We start from the raw sequence: 21,569 nt of genomic DNA on the forward strand, positions 1-21,569 counted from the left end.
CTCCCGTGGCTGGAGCCCCCCCTACGGGGAAAGTTCCCTCAGATCCCGACGCCGCAGGCCCTCACGGGCCTCGCGCCCATCCCCCTGCCACCCTGGTGGGGCCCCGAACTCGGAGGAAGGGGTTTGAGCGCAGGTATGAACAGCGCCAGGTTGTTCAGAATCTCCCGAGGAGCCCGGACCGCGACCCCGAGCTCACGGAGGGTCCCCCTCAGTGGCTCCGTCCAGAGCAGTGCTGCCACAGGTGCCCTCCCTCAGGAGCCAGAGCAAGGCTTTTAGGGTGAGAAGCCATTTCTGGGCCTTGAGGCCACCTGTCAGCACAGTGGAGGACCTGCACCCATCCCAGTCCTGCGTCCTGCAGAAGCACCTTCTCCAAGGCGGGCCCTGCAGGGAACAGGTGACCCGCCACTGACCCTCCCGCTGGACGCGTCAGATCTTCATCCGAGCTCTCTACCTCGCAGGGGTAGGGGCTCTCCTCTCCTTCCTACCCCCCCACCCCAGTCCAGGGCAAACCCACGCCCAGGCACGAGTGGGAGCTGGGACTGAGCTCGGAAGCAATGGAGAGCCGGAGAGCAGCCAGACCCGGAGCAGAGGATGGAAGCGGGGTTCAGGCGTGGGGGGCAGGGCTGGAAGCGGCGGGTCAGCAGCCCTCCTTGCACACCCCCGCTGACAGACTGCTCCCCCCTCCCCTCCATGGCGATCTCACTTTAGGCACCTTAGAGCCTGTGCAGGAGCCGGGGCCGGGACACGGCGGGTCTGTCTCTTGCGGGCTGGCCGCCGTCCTGGCCTCTGCACCCAGGTGACCCCGTCAAGGTCCTGCATGTGGGGCCCCTGCACGGCCCCCCTCGACTGAGCCCCTCCAGAGTGGGCCACTTCTGAGGACGCTGCCCCCCGACCCGACAGGCCCCAGGCTCCCCCGGCTCCGGCCATGGGGGTGACAGCGCAGGGGCACCGTTACATGTGAGGGGGCTGGAGACCACGAGGCCGTGCCCAGGGCAGCGCGGGCAGGCAGAGGAGGCAGACCCCGGGGCTGGAGGCTGGGTGGAGGCCCAGAGAGGGGCCTGCCTCGCCCAAGGTCACGCAGTAAGTGGTGACAGTCCTGGCCGTGGGACAAAAGTGGGGTCAGGCCTCAGCTGCTGTTCCCTGTCACTGAGGAGATAGCACTGGCTATAGGGAACCAGAGAACGACGGCCACAGGCCGGAGGCGCCAGCTGGCCAGGCATCGGGGAGGACACGTCACTACCGAGGGCCCTGCCCCGAGCAGGGGTCCCAGGGACACCCCGGGTTGGACAGACGTGGCTCTCACTGCTGGTTGCTGGGCCAGTCCCAGGGCACAGACCTGTATGTCGCCGTGCCCTTGCTCGAAGGTGGTCACAGTGGAGGGGGCAACAGTAGACACACAGGACGTACACGCTTCTGATCCCCTACTGCGTGCGGGGCTCTGTGCCAAGCCCTACTGAAGCCCAGGGAGGGGTCGACGCTGCCCCGACTCTGGAGAGGTTCACAGGCCAGAAGGGCACTGGAAGCAGAGGCAGGTGACGCAGCTCTGGGAGGCGCAGGGCCCAGGAGGCCCGGAGAAGGATGGGAACCCCTGCCTGGGAAGAGCCTGGAAGGCTTCCTAGAAGGGGTGTTTGGTCTGGAAAAAGGAAGCCACGGTGAGGATGGTGGGTGGACACTACAAAGTGGAGAGAGGTCAGCAGCCTTGTGGGCTCAGAAGTGAGCTCAGAGCCCAGAATGAAGGTCTGCCAGAGCGAGTCACGCCCTGGGCTGGGACCAGGGCCCAGCTTCCCCACGGGCAGCTCTTGTAGGTCTGTGAGATGTGGAAGCCGAAAGCATGGGCACAAAGCAGGCTCTGCCACCTGTGACCGCGCGACCCCAGAAGGCCGCTGACGTCTCTGCAGCTCAGTGGGGATGCTGCACCTGCCCCCCCTGTACTGCACTGGGTCCCCGAATGGCACGTGGGGTTGTATCTGTCACCTCTGTCGGTCCGACGGTGCCGTGTAACAACCACCGTACACACGTTATTGCTCACGTGACCAGGGCAGTTCTGCTGATCTTGGTCGCCCATCCATGTATCTGGGGGGTGCTGGGAGGACTGGGGCCCTCGTCCTCCACACACCGGCCCAGGTGATGGCCAAGAGAGCAAGCCCCCCATGGTCAGAGTGAGTCACATGGCTGAGCTCAAAGTCAAGGCACAGACAGGCCACTCCCTCCACAGGGGCAAAGGGCGGGGACACAGGGTGGGGAGAAGAATCAGGACCACCTGAGAACAGAGGCCAAAAGCGTGGCCGAGCCTCACGTGTCCTCCCTCTAGAGGGGACCACAGAGCACAAACAGCAGAAAACCCAAGATGTGGTCCTGAGGTTTCATTCATGCATTCATTCAACACACAGTTACAGAGCACCTGCTGTGTACCAGACATCCTGGAGACATCAACAAACCTCTCCCCCCGTCCGAGAGTCACAGTCCCGACAGGGAAGAGGTGGTGCTCCAAATAGAGTTATTCAGGGGGTTTGCCTAAAAGGACCATTTCCAGAGAGAGGGTGTAGGGGACCCCGGGGGTCAGCAGCAGCCCAGCTGGTAGTGCATCTCGGCCCGCTGGGACGAGGGGAGATGCTGGGAGGAGCAGCTGTGCAGAGAGCCCGCCAGGGCCCCAAGGAGGGGCCTCCAGTGGGGGGCCGCCAGCCCGAGGCGACCCCACAGAGGGAGCTGGGGACGCGGGCCCAACCCCTGTCCCCGCTGCCGTCTCCTGCGGGGCTCCCCCTGGGCTGAAGGGCCAGAAAACCAGGATGCAGAGAGGCCAGTGCTGAACTCCATACACGTCAGAACAGAGGGAGAGAGGGGGGTGAAAAGGGGGCAGGAAAGGCATGGAGGGGCCAGTGGGGGAGGCCTGGCCTGAGGGCTGCTGGAAGACGCAGCCACTGACCTGATGATCCACCGCGCACTGACTAAGCGCCGGGGAGCAGAGGCAGGGCTGGGACATCCCTGTGGAGCAGGAAGCTCCTGGGGGAGGCCAGTGCTCAAGGTCTTGACGGGCAAGTAGGAGTGGGCACGTTGGGTGAGGGGGGAGCAGGCCAGGGGCTTCCTTCCTGAGGGACCCGCAGGGACCACTCTAGCCCCCGCCCGAGGGGCAGGTAGGCGCCCCTGGCGGTCAGAGCTGGGGCCGTGGCGGGGCTGCAGGCCCAGGGGGTCGGTTGAGTCAGGCTCGGGTGCCCGCCTTGCAAGCGTAAAGGAATTAGAGCTGGGCGGTGGGTCGTGGGGGCACGGATGGAGTTTTATAGAATAGTAACTTTCCCTTATCTCAAAAGCAACACTTTTACAACATAAACTTTAGAAAACAGCTAAACATAAAGAAGAAAAGAGAGGTCACCCGATCTCACCACCCCAAGATAATCACGGTATCTGTACTTCCAGCCCTCTCTCTATATAAGTGCAGCAGGCTGGACACTTACATGCAATAACCAGGTGTGCAGAGAAGCATCTCTCCTTCCTGTAACAGCGGATCTTACTGTGGAGCCGCTGTGCGACGCAGGGGCGGCGGGTACGGTGCCAAGAGGTGGGAGACACGACAGTTTGTCTGTAGGATCCAGCAGGGAAAAAGCACTGATGATGCGCTGGAGACAGGAAGTGACCAGAACATGTCCGAATAAGAAGGGGTGAGGTTCACGGGTCAGAATGGCCACTGTTAAAAAGTCCATAAATAACACACGGTGAGGATGGGGTGGAGAACAGGGAACCCCCTCCTGCACTGTGGGCGAGAAGGTAAATCTGCCGCCACTATGGAGAACAGTATGGAGGTTCCTCAGAAAACTAAAAATAGAGCTACCGTATGATCCAGCAATCCCACTCCTGGGCATGTATCCAGACAAAACTCTAATTCAAAAAGACACATGCACCCCTGTGTTCACTGCAGCCCTATTCACAATAGCCAAGACACGGAAACAACCTAGATGTCCATCGACAGATGAATGAATGGATAAAGAAGATGAGGGACATACAGACAATGGAATATTCCTCAGCCATTAAAAAGAACGAAATACTGCCATTTGCAGCAACATGGATGGACCTAGAGATTATCATACTAAGCAAGTAAGTCAGACACAGAAAGACAAATATCATATGATTTCACTTCTATGTGGAATCTAAAATATGACACAAACAAACTTATCTACAGAACAGAAACAGGCTCACAGACACAGAGAACCGATTTGTGGTTGCCAAGGGGGAGGGGAGGTGGGGGAGGGAGGGACTGGGAGTTTGGGATGAGCAGATGCAAACTATTAGATATAGAATGAATAAACAAGGTCCTACTGTAGAGCACAGGGAACTATATTCAGTATCCTGGGATGAACTACAATGGAAAAGAATATGAAAAAGAATATATATATGTATAACTGACTCACTTTGCTGTACAGAGGAAATTAACACAACAATGCAAATCAACTCTACTTCAATAAAAATTTTTTTTAAGTATATTTAAAAAATGGGTGAGGTTTACTGCTGAATGGAAGGGATGGTCTTGGCTAGCACCATGGACAGTCCGTCCACTGAGAGGGAGAGAGGGCAGCATATGGAACTGATGCAGGTGCTGGGGGTCACGGGGGACCTTGAGGGGTTTCCTCCTTTGACCACTGCATCCTTGGCATCTTTTCTCAATCCACCGCATTGCCTTTTGGTTCCACCTTCTGGGAGATTTTTTGGGTTTTGTTTAATCTGAAATAATTATAGAGTCACAGGAAGTCAAAAAACAAAACAAACCAGTGCATAGAGTCACCCACCCTCTTCCAGTGGTGACATCTCACACACCTGTAGCACAGCATCAAAGCCAGGAAGCTGTTTCGTCTGTTGGTCCAAGTGTGTTAACTACACTACAGATCTTACTGGGTTTCCACCAGCTTTCACACGCACTCATTTATGTACGTGTGAGGTCTTTGCAGATTTACCCCGTGCGTATAGATTTGGGTAACCACCACCACAACCGAGATACAGAGCTGACCCGCCACGACAAAGACCACCCTTGCGCTGCCCTGTAAGTCACCCCACACCCAACACCATCCCTGTCCCCTGGCACCACTAACTGTTCTCCAGCCCTGTCCTTTTGAGAATATTGTATAAATGAAATCATATACTATGTAACCGTTTGATACTGGCTTTTTTCACTCAGAATAATTTCCTTGAGATCCGACCAAGTTGTTACTGTGTCAGTTGTTTGTTTCTTTGCATTGCTGGGCGTATTCCATCGTAGAGATGACGTGCCAGAGTTTGTGTGCCACTCACTTGTTGAGGGACATCTAGGCTGCTTCTGGTTTGGGGCTGTTACAAATAAAGCTACTGTGAAAATCCTCATACAGGTTTTGATGTGAACGTAGGTTCTCATTTCTCTGGGATAAATGCACAGGAGCACAACTGCTGGGCTGTAGGATAAGCACGTTAAGGATTGCAAGGAACCGCTCAACTGTTTTCTCAGAGCGACAGCACCTTTTCACATTCCCTCCAGCAATGGATGCGAGAGGTAATTTCTCCACACCCTCAGTAACATTTGGTGTCATTGCTAGTTTTTACTTTGGTTGTTGTAATGGTGTGTACTGATACCTCACTGTGGTTTTAATTTATATTTCCCTCGTGTCTAATGTTGTTGAGCATCTTTTTCGTGTGCTGACTCGCCATCCGTGTCTCTTCTTTGATATGTCCTCATCTTTACCTATGTTCTGAATGTTTTGTTTTTACTGTTGAGTTTTGAGAGCTCTTTACATTTTCTAGATACAAGACCTTTGTCAGATACGTGGTTGGCAAACATTTTCTCCCAGTCTGTAGCTAATGCGTGGGAATCAACTCAGAGAGTCAAGTAAAATGAAGAAACAGAAAAATATGTTCCAGATGAAAGAAGGAGATAAAACCTCAGAAAAAGACCTTAATGAAACAGAGATAAGTGATTTACCTCAAAAGAGTTCAAAATAACGGTCATAAGGATGCTCATCAAACTCAGGGGAAGAATGGATGAGCAAAGTGAGAACTTCAACAGAGAGACAGGAAATGTAAGGAAGTACCAAACAGGAGTCACAGAACTGAAGAATACAGTCCAGGAGTTCAACAGAAGACTAGATGAAGCAGAAGAAAGGATCAGTGAACTTGAAGACAGAGCAGTGAAACTCACCCAACCACAGCGGCAAAAAGAAGAAAAGAATACAGAGGAGTAAAGATAGCTTAAGGGACTAACGGGACAACGTCAAGCAGACCCACATTCAACTGTTGGGGTCCCAGAAGGAGAAGGGAGAGAAAGAGGCAGAGAACTTATTCAAAGAAATAATGGCTATAAATTTCCTAACCCGGGGAAGGAAACAGACATCCAGACCCAGGAATCCTGAAAAGTTCCAAATAAGATGAGCCCAAAGAGACCCACAGCAAGACACGTTATAATTAAAATGTCAAAAGTTAAAGACAAAGAGAATCTTAAAAACAGCAAGAGAAAAACAACTTGTTACGCTGTCAGTAGTCATAAGCCCATAAGCAGATTTCCTGACAGAAACTTTGCAGGCCAGAAGGGCGTGGCATGATATATTCAAAGTACTGAAAGGAAAAACTCTCCAACTAAGAATACTCTACCTGGAAAAGTTGTCATTCAAAATCGAAGAAGAGATAAAGAAAAAAGCTAAAAAAGATCACCACCACTAGACCAGTTTTAAGAGAAATGTTAAAAGGATGTCTTTAAGCAGAAACGAAAGGGCAGTAATTAGTAACAGGAAACATACGGAAGCGCAAATCTCACTGGTAAAGGTAAACATACAGTAAAATTCAGAATAAGCTAATGTTGTAAATGCAGTGGGTTAATCACTTCTAAAGCTAGTATGAAGGCTAAAATACAAAAGAAGTAAAAACAACTATAACCACAATAATTTGTTAAAGGATACACAAGATTAAAGGATGTAAATTGTGACATCAAAAATATAAAGCATGGTGGTGAGGGGAAGTAAAAATGCAGAGCTTTAGAATGCATTCAAACTTACGTTGTTATCAACTTAAAATAGGCCGTTATAAACATAAGTTGTTTTATGTAAGCCCCATGGTAACAACAAGCGAAAACCTATGGTAGATACACAAGAGAGCAAGAGAAGAAGAAAGGAACAGAGTAACTAGGAAGCGGCCAGAAAACAATGAACAAAAATGACATAAGTATATACCTATCAATAATTACTTTAAATGTAAATAGACCAGTCAAAAAACAGAGTGGCTGAATGGATAGAAAAATAAGACACACCTGTATGCTGCCTACAAGATGCTCACTTCAGATGTAAGCATACACACCGACTGAAAGTGAAGGGGTGGAAAACGATATTCTATGCAAATGGAAACCAAAAGAAATCTGGGATAGTGAGGCAAAATGAACTTTAAGACCAAGGTTGTATACGAGAGACAAAAAAAAAGATTATTACATGATGATAAAGAGGTCACTTCAACAAGAGAATTTATTTGTAAATATTTATGCACCCAGTATAGGAGCACCTAAATATATAAAGCAAATAGTAACAAATCTAAAGGGAGAAATAGACAACAGGAATAGTACAGAATGTTACAATTCACTTCCGCCCAGGGAGAGATCATCCAGCCAGAAAATCAATGAAGAAACATTGGCCTTAAATAACACGTTAGACCAGACGGACTTACACGTATATAGAAAATTCCATCCAAAAGCAATAGAATATACAGTCTCCTCAAGTACGCATGGAACATTTTCCTGGATAGATCATATGTTAAGCCACAAAACAAGTCTTAATAAAGTTAAGACAATAAATTGAAATCAGATCGAGTATATTTTCCTACCACAATGATATAAGACTGAGAGATCGGTTACAAGAAGAAAACTATAAAAATCACAAATATGTGGACATTAGACAACTAATGAGTCAAAGAATAAATAAAAAGAAAAAAATTAAATACCTTGAGACAAATGAAAATGGAAATACAACATACCAAAACTTATGGGATATAGCAAAAGCAGTTCTAAGAAGGAAGGTCATAGTGATAAATGCTTACATCAAGAAACAAGAAAAATCTCAAATATACCACCTAAGTTTACACCTCAAAGAGCTAGAAAAGAATAACAAAGCCCAAAGTTAGTAGTAGTAAGGAAATAACAAAGATCAGAGCAGAAATAAATAAAGCAGAGACAAAAAAGACAATAGAAAAGATCAATGAAACTAAAAGGTGGATTTTTACAAAGACATACAAAATTGGCCAACCATTAGCTAGACTCACCAAGAAAAAGAGAGGACTCAAATAAATAAAATCAAACATTAAAAAGAGATGTTAAAAGTGATATCACAGAAATTCAAAGGATCATAAAAGACTACTATGAACAATTATACTCCAACAAGTTGGACAACCTAAAAGAAATGGATAAATTCCTAAAAACATATACCCTACCAAGACTGAATCATGAAGGAATAGAAAATCTGAACTAATTACTACTAGAGATTGGATCAGTACTCAAAAACCTCCCAACAAACAAAAATCCAGCACCAGATGACTTCATTGGTGAATTTTACCAAACATTCAAAAAGATTTAATATCTATCCTTCTCAAACTCTTGCAGAAAATTGAAGAGGAGGAAACACTTCCAAACTCATTTTATAAGACCAGCATTACTCTGATAACAAAACCAGACAAGAATGCCACAAGAAAACCACAGGCCAATATTTCTGATGAAATAGATGCAAAAATCCTCAACAAAATACTAGCAAGCTGAATTCAACAATGCATTGAAAGGATCATATACTACAACACAGTGGGATTTATTCCAGGGAGGCAAGGATGGTTCAGCATTTGCAAATCAATCAGCATAATACACCACATTACCAAAATAAAAAATAAAATTCATATGATCATCTCAATAGATGCAGAAAACACATTTGACAAAATTCAGTATCAATTTATGATCAAAACTCTCAACAAAGTGGGTATAGAGGGAACAGACCCCCACGTAATAAAGGCCATATATGACAAGCCCACAGCTAACGTCATACTCAATGTTGAGAAGCTGAAAGATTTCCTCTGAGATCAGGAAGAAGACAAGGATGCCCACTCCTGCTACTTTTATTCAAAATAGCATTAGAAGTCCTAGACAGAGCAATTAGGCAAGAAAAAGAAATAAAAGGCACACCATTTGTAAGGAAGAAATAAAACTGTCACTATTTGCAGATGACATATTATATGTACAAAACCCTAAAGACTCCAAGAAAAACTCTTAGATCGAATACACAAACTAGATAAAGTTGCAAGATACAGAAATCTGTTGTGTTTGTGTACACTAATAAAGGAAACCAATTCCATTTACAATTGCATCAAAAAGAATAGAATACCCAGGAATAAACTTAACCAAGGGGGTGAAAGACCTGTATACTGAAAGCTTTAAGACACTGATAAAATAAATTCAAGACAAATAAACAGAAAAATATTCCATGCTCATAGATTGGAAGAATCAATATTGTTAAAATGTCCATACTACCCAAAGTGATCTACAGGTTCAATGCAGTCCCTATCAAAATTTCAATGGTATTTTTCACAGAAATCGAACAAAAAATCCTAAATTTTTATGGAACCATAGTAGAACCCCAAATAGCCAAAGCAATCTTGAAGAACAAGAGCAAAGCTGTAGGCATCAGGTTTCCTGATTTCAAACTACATACAAAGCTATATTAATCAAAACATCATGGTATTGGCATAAAAACAGATACCTAGATCAATAGAACAGAATAGAGAGCCAGGAAATAAACCCACACATATATGGTCAATGTATGACAAAGGAGCCAAGAATATACAATGGGGAAAGGACAGTGTCCTCAATAAATGGCGCTGGAAAAACTGGGTCACCTCATACAAAAAGAAAAAGAAACGGAACCACTATCTTACACCATACACAAAAGCCAACTCAAAATGGATTAAAGACTTGTATTAAGACCTGAAGCCATAAAATTCCTAGAAGAAAATGTGTTAAGTTTCTTGACATAGGTCTCGATGAAGATTTTTTGTATTTGACACCATAAGCAAAGGCAATAAAAGCAAAAATAAACAAGTATGACTACATCAAACTAAAAAGCTTCTGCACGGCTAAGGAAATCATCAACAAAACGAGAAGGCAACCTACCAAATGGGAGAAAATAGTGCAAATCATATATCCGATAAGCAGGTAATATCCAAAATAAATAAAGGACTCGTACAACTCAGTAGCAAAAAAACCCCCCAAGAAACAAAAAACAAACACCTGATTTCAAAATGGGCAGGGGATGCGAATAGATATTTTTTCCCAAATAAGACACAGATGTCCAACAGATACATGAAAAGGTGTTCACATTACTAATCATCAGGGAAATGCAAAACAAAACCATGAGGTATCACCTCACACCTGTCAGAATGGCTATTATCAAAAAGACAAGAGATAAGTTTTGGAGAGGGTGTGGAGAAAAGGGAACCCTCGTGCACTGTGGGTGGGAATGTAAATTGGTGCAGCCACTATGGAGAACAGTATGGAGGTTCCTCAAAAAACGGAAAATAGACTACCGTATGATCCAGCAATCCCACTTCTGGATACACATCCAAATAAAATGAAAACTCAGAAAGATATATCCACCATGTTCATTGCAGCATTGTTTACAGTAGTCAAGACTGGAAGCAACCTAAGTGTTCACTGATAGATGAATGGATAAAGCGAGGACTCCATGTATATGTGTGTCGGTATATATTTAATGGAATATTATATACATAATGGAATATTATTCAGCCATTAAAAAAGAAGGAAGTTTTGCCATTTGCAGCAAAATGGATGAATCTTGAGGTCATTACGCTAAGTGAAATGAGTCAGACAGAGAAAGACAAATACCTCGTGATCTCTTATATGTGGAATCTAAAAAATAACACAAACAAACAACAAACAAAAATGAGCTCACAGATACAGAGAACAAACTGATGGAGGCTGGGAAGGGATCGGGGAGACGGGTGAAGAGGGTAGAAAATACAAACTTCCAGTTATAAAATAAATAAGTCCTGGGGATGTAAGGTACAGCATGGTGACTATAGTTAATAATACTCTATTATATATTTGAATTTGCTTACAGAGTAATCTTAAAAGTTCTCATCACAAGAAAAAAAGAAGCTTGTAACTAGGTGTGGTGATCACTTTGCTATATATATATATTGAATCATGTTGTACACCTGAAACTAATATAATGCCAATTATATTTTAATAAAAATTTTTTTTCTGCCCCACACTCTCTCTCCTCTTTTTCTGGGACTCTGACGACACAAATATTAGATTTTTTGTTATTGTTCCACAGATTCCTAAGAGTATGTTCATTTATTTCCAGCTTATTTTCTCTGTTGTTCAGATTGGATAATTTCACGGTAGGTCTTTAAGTTTACTGATTCTTTTTTCTGTTGTCTCCAAACTACTCTTCAGCTTGCCCAGTGAATTTTAGTTTTTGTTCTTGTATTTTTCAGTTCTATAATTTCCACTTGATTCTTTTTTATGTCTTCTATTTCTTAGCTGAGATTTTTTTTTTCACTTGCTTCAAGGGTACACATTCGTAACTGTTTGTTGAAGCATCCTTACGATTGCTGCTTTGACATCCATCAGGTGATTCCAACATCTGAGTCACCTTGGCGCTGGTGTCTGTTGGTTGTCTTTTCTCATCAAGTTGTGACTGTTCTGGTTCTTGGGATGACAAATAATTTTTTTATTGTGTGTGTCACTTTTGTTCTTTGAAAGCTTTTGTTTTTGTTTTTTAGCATACAAAAGCAGTGATATTCAGAATCCTTAATGACTAGAGTAGTATGGAATTGGCCAATCAAGAAACTTACAGCCCACTCACAGACGCATAGATGCTGACTCTATAAATAAACAGGCTGCCCATAACAGTTGATACAGCCTAACGAGCTGCACTGAAAAAATACCTTTCTGAACTTTCTGAAAATAGGAAGTACGATTTTAATCTTAAATGGGTCCTTTTGTTGTTTGCTTTAGTTTTTGCCGTTACATAATTCCTCCTGCAGCTGGTGGGTCTTGGCTACTTACGTTTAAGAGCGACACCTCAACAAATTCACTGGGATCTGTGGTGCCCAGGCAGGGTTTGCCAATCTGGGGGCCGCAGAGGATAACCTGGCAGGACATTTTTGTTGCAAGACACCAACTGCCTATACATAAATCTTTTATCTTGGGCCAGTGTGAGGGACCCTCATCCTCTTCTCCGTCTACCACCTGTTCTGGCTTCCCCGTGGCCTCATCCAGCACTTACGCGGGTCCAGGTGGCCCTCCCGGTGGGTGACGCAGACCCTCACCGCCGAGTGGCCTGAGTCTCTGGTCACGAGACGTTATCAGGCCAATGTTGCTTCATCTTCTCATTTACGTTAAAGCTGGACTTCGTGATGTGAGCGCTGAAGAGACACCCCAGAGACCCCCTGAGCCTCCGTCACCTCCCTGTCTCCGTTCCCGTGCCGATCGCGCTCGATCCCTCTTCCCAGCGTGCTGCCCGCTCCTCACCTGCTCCCGTCCTCCTGAAAGGCGTCCTTCTGAAGTGGGGCCGCGGCCATAGCTTAAGTTTGGTGGGACTCCTGTCGTGTCCCCCGGTGGAAGCATCTCGCCCCTGGGAACCGGGGTCTGTTGACCCAGAGTCAAGAGCCGTGGGAGGGAAAGCACACGTCACCCACATGGGTCCCGAGATGTGACTGGGGGCCCTCCTGCTTGCTCCACTGTGTGTCCGAACCTGCTTCTACTTGCTGGGAAAACAGCACCTCACGGCGGCCGCAATTAGGAAACTAGATGAGGCTGCGGACAGAAGCTCCTCTCTTCTTGCACCGAAGCCCACTGCCCACTCCTTGCCACCGCTGGCCCTCTGGCTTCTCTCCACAGACCAGATAATTAGATGACCCCTGCACCTCCCACACCCAGTGACGTCGCCCATCTCCCCGTGTGTCCCGTGCTGTGCCCCCGCAGAGCGAGGCCTTGGTAGCGGCGTGGCTGAAGTGTCCTGGAGACCAACCCTCCACCTGCAACCAGGGAGGGAGGCCTCCTTGTCATCTGCCCAGTGGGTGACCCAAGTTCAGCACCTCGTCCTTCAAGCCTGCAGGGCCATGTCTGGGACTAACAGTTTTAGGTCGGTTTCTAGAAGCAGAGCCAGAAGTGGGAATTCTCGGCAAGTCATAAAGGACGTTCCCAGGAGAAGCCTGAGGGCAGCAGGCGGGGCGGTGGAGGCAGTTAGACGGGGACGCGGTTTCACCCCAAATGCAGCCCAGCCTGACCCGTGGGAGCCCGGAAGCATAAATGGTATCGGAGGATCTGTCCCGCCTCGTGACACGGAGCAGGGAGTTTGGGCCCTTTAGGGACTGGCCACAAGCCACTGCAGGGGGTGGGGAGTGTAAGTCCCAGCAGCCCCAGGGTCCCCGGGGCGATCCTCCAGAGAAGGTCACAGGTGTGGGAATTAGCACCACGCCCTGCAGTGGCTGTGACACAGACAGGTAGACAGGAGGGACCAGGGGGATCTGGGTAGGGCACCTCCAGCACCGGCCCTACCCACCCACCCAAAACTGCACCAGTTGACGTGACCATGTGTGTAGGTTTACTCCGACTTAAGTTTTGAAAGCTTACTTAGCAAAATACATCACCCTTTTTCTTTATAGATTCCATTATTTTTACAAGAATATTCACAGCAGCCCAAAGTGGAAACACCCCAAACATCCCTCAGTAGATGAAGGGACAAACCGTGATGTCACCAGAGACCCAAGCGCTGTTGCACAAAGAGGAGCCGGGTGGCGGGGTCGGTCCCAGGACAGCGCGAACGGAGCTGGAGACACCGCGCTGCACAGAAGGCGGAAGCTGTTTCTACGACGTCGCGAATCCTAGCCCGCTCCTCCTGTAACACAGTCCCATACGTTCCTTTAGTTTGTAATTTATCTTTAAGACTTTGGAGTTTATCTTGGTCTGGCACATGAAGCAGGATCTCAGAAAACTTCTTCCAGGTGGTTGACCGGTTCAACAATATTATTGAGGATTCCACCCTGGAGCCGCTGCCTAGAAATGCCACCCGCACCGAGCACTAAATGTTCGCCTGCCCTTGCATCTGTTCCTGGATCCTGAGCTCCCCACAGATCCGTCTGTCTGTTCCTCTCCAGACTCATGCTGTTTTAGTTAGCGGGGGGCGCACGGCCATATCACACAGGGCAGGGCCCCCTCATTATCCTTTCATGCTTTCACGTTTTCCTTGGCAGTTCTCACACATACGCTCTTCCAGATGAACGACAGAGTCGCCACATCACACTCCAGACGTCGTGCTGGGCTTTTGTACGGATTTGCTTTAAACTTACAGACTAACTTGGGGGAAAATTACATCTTTACAATATCAGGTCTTCTGATGCGGCAACATCATAAAGTTCTCCTTTAAGGCAGAGTCTTCTTCATATGCCCCGGTGTCAAAGACCTTTGTGTGTGTGTGTGTGTGTGTGTGTGTGTGTGTGTGTGTGTGTGTGTGAGAGAGAGAGAGAGAGAGAGAGAGAGAGAGAGAGAGAGGAGAGAGAGAGAATGAGATGAGAGAGGAGAGAGAGACAGAGAGAGACAGAGAGACAGAGAGACAGAGACAGAGAGAGACAGAGAGAGAGAGGGAGGGAGGGAGAGGGAGGGAGGGAGGGAGAGGGAGAGGGAGGGAGGGAGGGAGAGGGAGAGGGAGGGAGGGAGGGAGGGAGGGAGGGAGGGAGAGGGAGGGAGGGAGAGGGAGGGAGGGAGAGGGAGGGAGGGAGGGAGGGAGGGAGAGGGAGGGAGGGAGGGAGGTCTGCCCAGCAATCATTTCCATGCCCTCCCTCTGGGCTGACAGCTCCCCTTTCCTGGGAGCGAGATCCTGGGGGTATCGTCCCCACCAAAGGCATGGACGATGGGAACTAGTACCAGCCGGTTAGAAGCCTCCAGCTCGCGGCTGCGGTGATGGGTTCACACGGCACAGGGAAGACCTGTTGGTCCCTCCACGAGATGTGACATCTGGACGCTGGGAAAAGGGTTTCCACGTCTCTGGAATCCCCAGCTGTGAGCATGAATTGGGTCTGGGGACAGCTGCCTGCACGAGAAACCCGACAACAAAATAGCTAACGTTTACTGAGCCCTTTCCGCGTGCCAGGCGCTGTCCTCCGAGTGTGACAAGAATTGGCTCGGGTAAACTCCCCAAGAACCTGTGCGATGGGCGGCGGAGAAATCCGAGGCATTTAATAGCCCAGGGCGCCGGCGCTGACCGGTCACAACGGGCCTCCCGACGGGCGTGCCCAAGCTGGCCTCAGCTCAGAGGACCGGAGTCAGCGCGCCCTCTCCTACACGCGCGCACGGCGCTGCCACGGCTGCTCGGCGGCGGGACCAGGCTTTCCTCCGACACGCGCAAAGCAGTGGGCGGGCATCACGAAGGACAGGCCTTGAGGCGGACCGGCCCGAGGGGCGGCAGGATACACAGCGGTGATGAGCCCGGGCCCCTGCCCCACTGGGAGGACAGCTGTCCTCGTTGTGGGGGGAAGGTTGGGGGAACTGTCCCTTGTCACGACTGGGCCACTCTGGGGCGTCCCCTGCCTTTGGGGGAAGGGGATGCTGGCTCTCCTGTGAAGACCCCGCCGAGGTCTGTTCCACACCCACGCCCCTCCCAGCCGCGCTGCTGGCCGTCAAGGTGGAGGCCGGGGCCACCAGCCAGGAACGTGGGCGCCTCTAGAAGCCAGAAAGGCCGGGAAACGGCGGGTTCTCTCCTGCAGCCCCCCGGTGGTGGGACGCACACCCCGGCCGCCCCTTGAGCTCAGCCCAGTGAGATGCAGTCCGGCCTTCCCACGGGACCTGTGATAAATTTGTTATTTTGAGCCACTAGTTTTGTGGTAATTGGTTGCAGAGGCAATGCAAAAGCAGCCTCTGTGCTTCCAGAGTTTATTTTGAACCTGCTGTTTAAACAGAGAAAAGATAACCCCGCAGGGGAGGACGTGAACCGTGACCCCACGGATCCAAACCGGCGCGACCTCACTGTGAATTCGGCCTTTGGGGTGCCGGGGCCAAGGGCGACCAGGGAGCTAGTTTCCGAATCGACTTTGGGCAGAAGACGGCTTCTGTTAAAGACTAAGGAAGGAGGCCGTGCCGACTGCGAGTTTGCTGCAACAGGGGACCTCACGCCGGGGGCTGAAGCAGCAGGAACGCATCCCTGCTCTCTCCCGGAGGCGTCATGTCTGAGATGGAGGTGTCGGCAGGGCTGCTCCCCACCGGGCCGCGAGGGAGGGTCTGCTCTGGGCCTCTCCCCGTGCTGCTGGTGGTTTGCTGGCGACCCCGGGGGCTCCTGGGCTGGTAGGTGCATCACCCCGTCTCTGCCACCATCTGCCCACGGCTTTCTTCCCCCGTCAGTGTCCCCTTCTTATAAGGACACTGGTCGTACAGGATTAGGGCCGCCCCAACGACCTCAGCCTAACTCGTGGCATCTACAAAGACCCTACTTCTCAACGCGGCACGTTCACAGGCGGTGGGGTAGGACTTCGACATCTTTTGGGGGAAGCAACTCAACCCATAACATACACATAAGTATTGAAATTCAGCCGTGATGGCAGAATTGTTGAGAACTTAGACCAACGAGAAAACTTCTCCCGGGAAGTAGTGGGTGTCAGGGGTGCTGCTGGACTCGCCAGTGCCTGGTGGTAAGGCAGATGGACCCTAATCAGCTTTGTTATTGATTTTAAATCCTCCACAGAGCACGCCTCCCCTCCCCCAACCCATGCTGCACCTGGTGCCCCACTTCCCAGCACAGTGATGGACGCACAGAGCAGCCAGCGTCCGCAGGAGGGCCGACCGCTGCCCAGGGAGGCTGGGGAGGCTTCCCCAGGGAGCACGAGGCGCCTGGGATGGGCCCGTGGCGTCGGCGTGTCCTCTCTGGCGCTCAGGACGCTGGTCCACTGTGTGGACGCACCCCGGCTCGCCTGTTCACCAGCTGAAGGACAGACACGTGGGGGGTCTTCTGGTTTGGGCATTAAGAATGAACCCTCTCCCAGGGGAATGGATAAAGAAGACGCGGTACATACACACGATGGAGTGTCAGCCGTAAAAAAGAACGGAATAAGGCCACGTGCAGCAACATGAATGCACCTAGAGATGATCATACCTAAGTGAAGCCAGACACAGAAAGACAAACACCATATGACGTCACTTACAAATGGGCTCTAAACTACGACACAAATGAACTTATCTATGAAACAGAAACAGACTCACGGAGAACAGACTTGTGGCCGCCAAGGGGGAGGGGAGTTGGGGGAGGGATGGATGGGGAGTTTGGGATGAGCAGATGCAAACCATTATATAGAGAATGGATAAACAACAAGGTCCTACTATATAGCACGGGAAACCGTATTCAATACTCTGGGATAAACCATAATGGAAAAGCATATGAAAAAGAATACATATATATGTATGTGTGTGTGTGTATAACTGAATTGCTTGGCTATACAGCAGAAATAAACACAACATTGTAAATCAACTATACTTTGACAAATTAAAATTAAAAATGAAGCCTAACATTTCAGGTACATATTTTTGTGTGACCACCAGTTTTGGGTTTTCTAGGGTAGATATTTCTGATGGGATGACTAGCTTTTTTTTTTTTTTTTTGGCGGTACGCAGGCCTCTCACTGTTGTGGCCTCTCCCGTTGCGGAGCACAGGGTCCAGACGCACAGGCTCAGCGGCCATGGCTCACGGGCCCAGCCGCTTCACGGCACGTGGGATCTTCCCGGACCGGGGCACGAACCCGCGTCCCCTGCGTCGGCAGGCGGACTCCCAACCACTGCGCCACCAGGAAGCCCTGGGATGACTAGCTTTTAAGGCCCTCATGTGCTTAAGAAACTCTTTAAGAACGGTTCGTGGTGCCATTTGCATTCCCTCTGGCGACAAGGAGCTGCCCGGCTCTAAGCGCCCACTGGCACCTGGTTCTGCCAGCTTTACTGTCACCATTTGATCAGCATGTAGGGCCGCCTCACTGTCATTTTAACCGGCATCTCCCTGGGGGCTAACTTGCTCACTGCGCACACATTTTATTTGCCGTCCGCATATCCTGTTTGGAAACATGTATGTTGTGATCGCTTACCCATTTTAAAATTTGGTTTATTTTCTTATTGTTGAGTTTCGAGAGCTCTTTATATATTCTGGACACAAGCTGTTAAGAGATGTGATTTCCAGATGTTTTCTCCCCGTCTGTGAGTTATCTTTTCATTCTCTGAACAGAGCAAATGTTTTTAACTTTGATTCAGTCCAATTCATCAATTTCTCAAAAAACCCTGCCTAACTCTGAGGTCACAAAGATTCTCTCCGATCTTTTCTTCTAAAGGTTTTGTAGTTTTAGGCTTGACATGTGGGTCTACTGGAGAATGGAAGAATAGATCAAGGCTCTTTAAATGTAAGTTTTTCACCAAATTTAGGAAGTTTGGGCCATGATTTCCTCAAGTATTATTTTCTATGCCAATTTCTCTCTCCTCTTGGGACTTCCGTGAGAGGAACGTTGGACCCTGTGGTGTTGCCCATTCATCCTCGAGATCATGCTTTCTCCCCAAACTTCTGTTTACCGTTCTGCACAGCGATGATTTCTGTTGACCCGCCTCAGGTTTCCTGAACCCTTCCCCCTGCATCTCCATTCTGCTACGGAGCCCGTCCCGTGATTTTCTTTCTAAATTTCAGATATGGCGTTCTTTCAATTATAAACGTTCCCTCTGGTCATATTTTCTAGTTTCTACTTCTCTGCAGAGAACTTCTACATCTCCAGGCATCTCAAGATTATTCACCTTACCCTCACGATGGACGGTTAGAAGAGCTGCTTTAAAACCTTTAACTGATCCTTCCCTTCTGGGTCGCCTTGGGCTTGGTATCTGTCGGTTGTCTCTTTCCTCGTTCTGCTTCTTCTGTGAGTCGAGGAATTCGGGATTGTGTGCTGAACGCTTGCATACTGTGCTGGGAGACCCTGGGTCCTGGCTAGCACTCCGGAGGGTGTTGCCTTGTCACTGCCGCTGCGGCTCCAGCAGACCGACCTGGTTAGGCCCAGACGGCGCAGTCCAGCTCTCCTTCTGCAGGCAGTGGTCCGTTACGGGTTCCACTCCAACGCCTTTCCCACATCGCTGGGCTCCATCCGGCACACGGGCTGGGACTGGGGAGATGGTTCAGGGCTCGAAGTCTTCGATGCGCTTCTGTGGGAGCCTCGGTCACACACGGTGCTGGGCGTGTCCTCCTGAAACCCGCTCGCCTCTGGGAGTTCTCCCACCCCCTCCAGCTCTGTGGGGCCCCTTCCCCTTGTCTTCAGACTCTCTATCTCCCCTGGGGTTTCCCGTCAGTGCTGCCACGAAGTGCAGGGACGGGCCCACCCGGGGGTCAAAATGGGAATCAAAGGAGGAAAAGTCAGCCCCCGACTCTCCCTCGTTTCAGGTCGTGACTCAGGCTTGACTTCAGATCCTAATCGGCCTGCCCTGCTACTCGACACCGACCTCCGACGGCTGCATGTGATATCCTCTCCGGAACTGTTCATTGTGATCAATGTGAGAGATAAACCAAGTTGGATAAACAGTTACTGGGACTATTTACTCCGCGGTTGGAATTCTGGAGCCAGAATTAGGACACACGTTTTTCAATCGGCCACCTCACTGGGCTCTGACGAGTTCCAGTATCTTTTTCCTTTTTCAATGAAAAGTATTTGATACACACGCAATAACATAAAAGTGTGTATGTAAACCATGACGTTTAATAACAGAACGAACACCTGAGAATCTATGATGCTCCTGCAACCACTCCCTCCTCCCATCCACTGGCCACCAGAGGTGACTAGAGTCTGAATTAATCTTTACTATCATTACAATTGTCTCTCCTTATGGTTGTGCTACTTATGTGTGTATCCATAAATACAGTAGTTATTTTAAAATTATTTTTAGACATAAAAATGATGTCACAGTACATCTATACTTTTTTACAACTTAAGTTTTTTTAAAATTATTTGTTTACTTTTGGCTGTGTTGGGTCTTTGTTGCGGCACGCGGGCTTCTCATCGCGGTGGCTTCTCTTGTTGCGGAGCACGGGCTCTAGGCGTGCGGGCTCAGTAGTTGTGGCTCGCAGGCTCTAGAGTGCAGGCTCAGTAGTAGTCGCATACGGGCTTAGTTGCTCCGTGGCATGTGGGATCTTCCTGGACCAGGGCTCGAACCCATGTCCCCTGCATTGCCAGGCCGATTCTTAACCACTGTGCCCCCAGGGAAGCCCTGCAACTTGATGTTTTAAACCCAATTTTGAGATTCATGTACTGATCCCGCCGCCACACTGCCGCGCAGCTTGGGCCAGGCGCCCGCCCCTCCCCCTCGTCCCTTTGCCGAGGTCGCGAAGCCCCGAGCCGGCGGAAGCCCGGTGCTCACCACGTCGGTCGCGCTCGGCAACAGGTTGCAAGGAGGGAAAGCGCGCTGTTTGCTCAAAGCCCGGCAGGAGAGGAGGCCGGCCGAGATCAACCGGGAGCTCCTCTGTGACCAGAAGTACAGTGATGAAGAAAACCTGCCGGAAAAACTTGCGGCCTTTAAAGAGAAGTACCTGGAGTTTGACCTGAACAGTGAGGGCGAGATTGATCTGATGTCTCTGAAGAGGATGATGGAGAAGCGTGGGGTCCCCAAGACCCACCTGGAGATGAAGAAGATGATCTCGGAGGTGGCGGGCGCTGTCAGCGACACCACCTCCTACTGAGACTTTGTGAACATGATGCTGGGGAAACGGTCGGCGGTGCTCAAGCTAGTCATGATGTTTGAAGGAAAAGCCAACGAGAGCAGCCCCAAGCCAGCTGGCCCCCCTCCAGAGAGGCGTTGCCAGCCTGCCCGGAGGACCCCCGCCTGGGCCTGCCCCGCTCTCCCCACTCGTCTTCCTCCCTCCTGATCTCACTGCCCTTCTTGACGCACTGCGATGTGTCTTGTTTGTTTGGTCATTGCATTTGTTTGTTCATCAGCAGAGTCAGCGATCTCTTTGTCTAGCATAAATTACTGCCTTAAAGGGGCTCTGGGTTGGGAAGTCCCGATCGCCTCCTTCTCTCCTTCCCTGCGTCTCTCCTCCCTGTGCAGAAGGGCTGGCGTTAAACCAAAAACCAGAGGGGGCAGGGCCAGGACAGGGGGACCAGAAGCCTGTGATTCCCGCACTTGAAGCTGGTACTGTTCGTCCTTCCAGGTCACTGAGCTAAGTCCCGGGACCCTGGCCTGGCCCTGGCGAGACCCTTTCAGGAGACCCTGGAGTCGGGATAAGGCTGCAGGGCCTCGCTAGGGTATCCTCGGACGGCTCTGTGGTTCCAGTGCTCTCGGGTGGGCTGGGATGTGGCCACGCAGCATCCCGCCTCCCCAGCTGGTCCCCTCTCAGTCTACGCTTCGTCCTATCCTCAGTGAGGTGACAGAAGGAGAGAAGGAGAGGGACTTGCAAGTTGAGCCCTTCAGGAAGGTTCCAGAGGAATCCTCTAGCCTTGCCCCCTGGCCACGCCTGTACAGGCAGCCCAGAGGAGGGGTGCAGCTCCCCCTGACCCTTGCTGGGGCTTCAGAGGCAGAG

The 21,569-nt window shown here is 49.7% G+C and overlaps 1 protein-coding gene and 1 pseudogene across 1 annotated transcript in view; one reads left to right on the top strand and one right to left on the bottom strand.

Moving 5' to 3' along the window:
- Positions 1–21,569, bottom strand: part of PSMG3 (proteasome assembly chaperone 3) — a 476,610-nt gene that overhangs the window by 131,828 nt on the left and 323,213 nt on the right. The window lies entirely within an intron of this gene.
- Positions 18,818–20,915, top strand: LOC137206521 (allograft inflammatory factor 1-like pseudogene; annotated as a pseudogene).

This window comes from Pseudorca crassidens, chromosome 15, assembly GCF_039906515.1.
Source record: "Pseudorca crassidens isolate mPseCra1 chromosome 15, mPseCra1.hap1, whole genome shotgun sequence".
NCBI lineage: Eukaryota > Metazoa > Chordata > Mammalia > Artiodactyla > Delphinidae > Pseudorca > Pseudorca crassidens.